The 7588-nt window shown below is 33.8% G+C and overlaps 1 long non-coding RNA gene across 1 annotated transcript; it reads right to left on the bottom strand.

The window, feature by feature from the left end:
• Nucleotides 1-2849: 2849 nt before the first annotated feature.
• On the bottom strand, nucleotides 2850-3300 carry LOC121206280 (uncharacterized). The gene is made up of 3 exons (XR_005901381.1): nucleotides 3227-3300; nucleotides 3049-3137; nucleotides 2850-2934 (listed from the first exon to the last, which is right to left on the bottom strand). It is a non-coding gene; the product is annotated as an uncharacterized lncRNA (long non-coding RNA).
• Nucleotides 3301-7588: the final 4288 nt, after the last annotated feature.

Below are 7588 nucleotides of genomic sequence, written 5' to 3'. Positions count from 1 at the left end.
GTCATGTTGCCATGGTATCTTTCAACCATGGTCTTATTCTTTTCATGTCACGTTGCCATGGTATCTTTCAACCATGGTCTTATTCATTTCATATCAAGTTGCCATGGTATCTTTCAACCATGGTCTTATTCTTTTCATGTTACGTTGCCATGGTATCTTTCAACCATGGTCTTATTCATTTCATATCACGTTCCCATGGTATCTTTCAACCATGGTCTTACACATTTCATATCACGTTGCCATGGTATCTTTCAACCATGGTCTTACACATTTCATATCAGGTTTCCATGGTATCTTTCAACCATGGTCTTACACATTTCATATCAGGTTCCCATGGTATTTTTCAAACATGGTCTTACACATTTCATATCAGAGAGCACACTCCCGCGAACCTCATCCTTACAGTGGGATTACCAGTCCAGACTAAATCCCCTGTAATATAAACTCATAGAGTATTGTCGGAATTACCAGTCCAGGCTAAATCCCCTGCAATGACAATTACTCTAATGAGCTTGGATCTGAATTACTAGTCCAGGCTAAATTTAGACCCTAATTCGGATTACCCGTCCGGGCTAAATCCATTTTACACGTATTCTTCGGGAGGGCTGTATCAGAATAGGATCACCCGTCCGGGCTAGATCCTTTTTACCGTCAATTCCTTTTCAGAGATCCATCGAATTTTCCTTTCATTCAACCGGGCTTTATTTTCAATTTATATCGAGTATTAGCAATATTTCATCAATTATCATGAATTGAACATTCAAATCATATTTTCATCACATAACCACATATTTCAAGTATTTAAAATACAATTCAAGTTACACAAACTTACCTCATTGCTTGTTTGTGTTTATAGTTTCATTAATCCGATATCTTTTATTTTCCACGATCAAGTCTCATTTTTGAGTCATCTGGATCTGTAACACCCCAAACTCGGCCCAGACGTTATGGCCGAATTTGACGTGCCACATTGGAGTTGAAAACCCACGTTCCGTTTTAGTGTTTTAAAAACCATATATTTTGTTGAGTTAACAAAGTGTATAGAAGCTGGGCACCAGGTAGGTATCCGAGACAGAGGAGGTGAGCCATGAAGGCTGCTTAAGTACCAAGCTCTTTGATTGGATCCAATCCTAGACATGCCCACAACCATAGCCACACTTTGTTATATCGAGTTTAAATTTGTTTAAGTGGACGACTTTGATAAATCGATTAATCGCAGTGTTGAGATATTTTGAAAATAAGTATCATTTTGCAAACACGTCCTAAGTCTAGCCCATTTGAATAATTATCAACCAGGTTTAAAGTTATTAAAAATAAACTAATCCCGAAAAGAAATAAAAGAAAAGTTAAAAATAGCCTTATTACAACCCAAAAATAAATAATAATTAAAGGAAATTAAATGAAAACCAACACTTATTTAAAGGTCCAAAAGCGATCACCGTGGCCACTCTGAATCCCCTCCAGCCCAAGTCCCCACATCAAGGCTCACCTGCAAGGTTAAGGAAAGGGGGTGAGTTTGGAAACTCAGTGTGCAACAAGCCCCTTTCAGAGCCCAAAACAATAATAGCCTATTGGGCTTAAGCCCAAATCCAATCTCAACATGTACTGGGCCGTAGCCCTTTTCATATTTCATTTTTCATAACACTGGGCCGAAGCCTTTTCAAATTTCATATTACTGGGCCGAAGCCTTTACGGTAAACGGTATAGCCCATAGGCCCATTTCAATATCACATATAATGTCAATGAAAGAATGCAAGCCCATTTGGGGAGACTACTCAACCCACCATCCGCTACTCTCCACCCGTACCAACCAACACACCATGTGGGGATTAACTCAACCCACCCCGCCATAACTCTCCACTGGTAGCATAGCTGCTTTATCATATAACTGGAGGCCTAGCCTCTTTTAGTAACTGGGGCAAAAGCCCTTTTTATAACTGGGGCATAAACCCTTCATCATAACTGGGGCATAAGCCCTTTATCATAACTGGGGCATAAGCCCTTTAATAACTGGGGCATAAGCCTTTTTGCACTTCCTCCATCCATATAAAAACCCAACCCAATGCATTTATGAACATCTCATGTGCATATCATACATATCATGTGCATATCATACATATCATGTTTATCAAAATCCCATGCATTAAGTTCATATATAAACCTTAGGGGTATAATGGTCATTTTTACCTAGGGGCAAAATGGTCATTTTCATGTTATAAGGGTAATCTTGTAATTTTACCAAAAATTAGGGTTTCCATGTTTATTAACGATTACTAACAATTCATGGGTGCAAACAATGATTCTGGCCCATTTTTAGCGAAATCGAGTTATTGGGCCTAAAACCCTAATGGGCCCTACTTAGCCGATTTTGTCATCTAGGCCCATTTAGCCTATATCCATAACAGTATTAACAGTTTTAACATGCAATTTAACAGATTTCTGTTTTCTACCAATTTTACCCAAATGGGCCCGAAAGCCTATTGGGCCCTATTTCAGCCCCTCGAGGCCCAACTTACCGTGAACGCTAAAAATACGTCCTTATCGTTTCCATTGTTCCCGATCATCATCTCATCAATTCTAACTAACTAGTGATCATTCGCTTGCTCACAAGTCCTCGAAATGCCAGAATTTCGGCATTTCGGCTTTTCGACATTTATCGCTTCAAGCTATGAAAAAGGGTTCGTTACACACCTGATTTGCGATATTCCTTGACGAGATCTCCTATGCGATTTCTCCTATAATCAACCACTTATAGATTAGACCATGTTAATATTAAACCAAATCAAAAACTACCTATTATCATCACTTACACATTCGGCCACCATTCACAATGGCCCTTGGGTTCATACCTTTGCCGAAGTTGATGACTAGATTTAGTCACTCCAATGATCCAAGCTTTTCACACACTCCTCGATCGGTAGCCTTTAATCCTCACTAGCACCAACAAACCAAATAACACCAAAAACCCTTTTAGCCTTAGTCGACAGAGGGGTTTTCAGCTTTTCTTAAACCACAAGATACAAATGGAAAGAAGGTTCGAATACTTACCAAGAGATCTACTCGTTGAAGAACGTTCCAAATACTTTCTTACCCCATATCCGTTGTGAATCCAACTTAAACGTGCTTAGAAAATAGATCTAAATATTAATTCCCGAATCATTAAAATATGAAGCTTTCAGCTTTTCAGCAAATATTAATCTAAGCTATTACGAGGGTTAGTACACACCTGTTACGGGTTGAAGTTGAAACGTTTCCAAAATCAATCGCCTACGATAACCACCACCTGTCACTCAAACTTAACTAATCCAATATCAATATATGTAAATCCTAAGCACATCAGTCATACGGAACATAAGGGCATATTCGTCATTTTACCATACAGGGGTATTACGGTCACTTTACCCTACAGGGGCTTTACGGTCACTTTACCCTACAGGAGCTTTACGGTCTTTTTACCTAATAGGGGTATTTTAGTCATTTCATCCTACAAGGGTGTTTTGGTAAATCTACAAACCAAAGGTATTTCAGTAATTTTGTAAACCAATGGTATTTCTATAATTTTTATAAAGTCAAGGGTATTTCTGTAACTTTGTAAATCAGGGGTATCTTGATAATTTTACAAATTGAGGGTATTTCGATAATTTCACAAACCAAGGGTATTTTGGTAATTTTATAAACTAGGGGTATTTTGGTAATTTTACAAACCAAGGTTATTTTAGTAATTTTGTAAATCGAGGGTAAAACAGTAATTCTGTAAATCAAGGGTAAAACAGTAATTCTATAAATCGAGGGTAAAACGGTAATTCTATAAATCGAGGGTACTTTGGTAATTTTACAATTTGAGGGCATTTCAGTAATTTGGTAAACTAAAGTATTCTAAACAGGGATAACAATACAAATGGGCCTAAAGCCTATTCTTGGCCCAAATGGGCCCACACGCTCGTGTGGCCCTTTTAGCCCAAATCTAGCCACAGATATGAGATTCATCTAGCCTGGTCTAATATTTACTACACAATCAAACAACTTATCCAATTGGGCCCGTAGGCCCATTGGGCCCACATGGCCCCTTTCGGCCCATCGCGGCCCGAAGTAGCCATCCTACAGCTAGAGTAGTGAGAAATACACACCTGATAGGAGACTGGAGTTAATCCACACTCCGAGCACTCTTAGCCGACGCCCAACCCAAATGAGCACGCCATACAGCGAAAGGGATCAGCCAAGAAAGGTACCTTTACTCTCCTCATGGTTCCCTCTATTTAAAGCCAGCTTTGTATCCACTCTTATGTTAGCTTCCCGATGTGGGATCCCTCCAACATTAGAGTTTAAATTCAACACCAACTCTTGCCGCCCCCTGTTAGCAAAATAAATGCTCTTTGCTTGCCATGGGATTCGAACCTATGCCTCCCCTTAAATGCTCCACACGCTACTTGCCACTAAGCCACAAAGCTTTTTGTGTCATATTTTATCCCCAATTAATTATAAGGTCTAAAGGCCAAAGTTTAGGTTCCCTTCAAAAAACCCAAAATAAATTGCAAGAGCCAAGGCTTGAACCCAGGCTCCCATACAACCTTAATGATGCCACAACCACTAGACTACAAGGTTCCTTGTGTCATTTATTTAACACAATAATTTAAAATCCCTCATCCAAGCATCTAGGTTTTTTTTTTCACTTAATACCAAAATTTTTGCTAGAGCCCAAGTTTGAACCCAAGATTTCTCTATCACTTCTCAGGGTCATTAACCACCAAAGCGGACATTTAATTGTGTCATTTCATTGCACAATTAAATACCTATATAAAACCTCCTTACGGACCCACACTCAAGGCCCAATACTTCTAGGCCCAAATTCGAGGTGTTACAGGATCTTTATAAATAAATTTGATCATCATTTTCATTCATTTCATATTCTAAAGCATTTAATTAATACTCTAGAAAAAATTACCATTTTACCCCTAAACTTTTAATTAATGACGATTTCATCCTTAGGGTCAGGAAAATAAAATTCTTGCAATTTAATCCTTATTTCTAGATATTATTCTCATACATATTGATAACAATCCATGAATTTTATAAAATATCAGAATTTTCCATAATTTCAACACTTTTCAATTTAATCCCTAAAACATGTTTTCCCCCGATCTTGAACTAAATTAATAATTTCATTCAATTTTGTAATTTAAATAATAAAATAATCCATTTCATGCAATTTGGTCATTTCTGACATTTTTACAAAATTACCCATAAAGTTTTACTTTTATTCAATTTAGTCCCTGAGCCTAAAACATGCAAATTAGCCATGCTAGATGAATATTCATACATATTTTTCCTCCTCCTCCTCTCCATTCCACATCCTTAGTGTATATAACACACTTGTAAGTAACATTATCCATAATTTTTATTATTTACTTTTATGAATATTCAAGCTGTCCATCTATGTCATAGTCACTAAATTATTTATAACTCGAGCTACGGAACTCCAAATTAAGATCTGTTAATGTTCCATGAAACTAGACTCATATATATTCTTACCATAAAATTTTCAGAATTTTTAGTTTATCCATTAGGTACATTTTATTCTTTAAATTCACTCCTATTTTGCTGTCTGATAGTTCCGACCCTTCTTCCCTAAAAGTTAATTATCTCACAGTAAAAAACACAGAAAATATTCCCATTGATTTCTTATGAAAATAGACTCATTATGAATTCTAAAAATATAACTTTAAGCCTCTAATTATTTTTATTCAATTTTTGGTGATTTTTCAAAATCAGAATAGGGGAACCCGAATTCATTCTGACCTTGTCTCACAAAATTCATTATATCTCATAATTTTCAATTCAATTGCTTACGTTGTTTCTTCTATAAGAAACTAGACTTAATAAAATTTAATTTCTTATTTTATTAATCCTCTAATTCAATTTCTACAATTTTTGGTGATTTTTCAAACTTAGACTACTGCTGCTGTCCAAAATAGTCTTAGTGCAAAATGTTGATTTTCTACTTTTAATTTCAATTTAATCCTAACTAAATTCACTTACTTTTCTATTTTAATTCATACTTTATTTCTACTCAATTTTTAACTAAACTCATATTTAACTATTAAATTTCCAGCATATTTTCCTAATTTCAAAATTTCATCAATTTAGTCCCTACAACATAAAACTTATGAATTAATTTACAATTCAATCCTTATTTCATTTCTAACTTGAATTCCTATCAATCTAACCCCTTATTCATCTTTTTATTCAACATGAACAATATTTAAAAATCTAATAACTTTCAAAATATTCACTTAATTTCATCAAAACCTTGTCCCAAAGCTTCCAAAACATCAAAATTAAGTAAAAAAGGCTAAATTGACTTACCTATTTAACTTTCAAGCCTTGAAATCCCAATTTTTCCCTTTTTCCTTCTTTCTTTTTTTCCTTCCTTCTTTCTTTCCCCTGCTCTCTGTTTCGTTTCATCCTTTCTTTCTTTTTCTATTCTTTTTCTTTTTTTATTCCTTTTACTTTATATATATATATATATATATATATATTATAATAACTTAATAATAGCTATAATAAAATATCTATTTAATATCCAATATCTATTTTACATTTGTATACACATATATTATTACATTTGTCTTTCTTTAATCGATTTATTATATAAATATCTTTTACTTAATAATAATATATAATTTAATAATATACTTATATAATAAGTAAATATACATGTATTTTACAAATGTATGTATATTAGTATCACACATGTCACTATACATACCATACATTTGTCAACTTTTTATTTATTTATCATATAATATTAATTTAATAATAATAAATACATTAATATTTACTTAAATAATAAGCAAATAAATATATGTATTACAAATGTGTGTATTATATTTATTATACTTGTATTTTATTTTTGCCATACACTTGGCACTCTTTTTGGTTTATTTACTTATTTAGTCCTTTTAATTTTCTTTATTCTATAATTAAACTTTCACACTTCATTCAAGTTAATCCTTTTATCTAATTATCCTTTATTTAAGCTAATTTGCTTCATTAAACTTTAATTAATCACTCTCTTAACTTCGTAAATATTTTTAATAAATATTTACAAATCTATTTTTTAGAAATGGAGACCCGAAAATGCACTTTTTTGATAATTGTAAAAATTCAGGTCATTACAATAATGCCTCGTAACCCCATTCCGGCGACGGATTCAGGTTATGGGTGTTACATTAATGTTATAAATGTTTATTATTCAGGGAAAATTTGGTATTTGGTAATTAAAGCCATATTAATAAAATAAAAACCATGAAATTAGCGATTTCTTCATACTATTGCTGAAAATAAAAAAGGAAGACAAAAGAAAATACAAGCTAGGGTTCGGCTACTTATTTTGGTGATTAAGGTATGGTTTTTGATCCGTTTTTGATAATTTCTACGTTTTTGTGATCATTGCTTAGTATACTATCAAGCCCATGTCTCAATTTCTGATTTTGTTGATGATTTTAAGTTGAGCCATTGATGAAATTATAAGCTTAGTTAAGTTAGTTTTTGGTAAATGAAAGATATGTTTTGGGTTAACATATTTTGT

This window comes from Gossypium hirsutum, chromosome A01 (genome assembly GCF_007990345.1).
Source record: "Gossypium hirsutum isolate 1008001.06 chromosome A01, Gossypium_hirsutum_v2.1, whole genome shotgun sequence".
In the NCBI taxonomy this organism is placed as follows: domain Eukaryota; kingdom Viridiplantae; phylum Streptophyta; class Magnoliopsida; order Malvales; family Malvaceae; genus Gossypium; species Gossypium hirsutum.
This window is presented reverse-complemented; position numbering and strand designations above follow the sequence as displayed.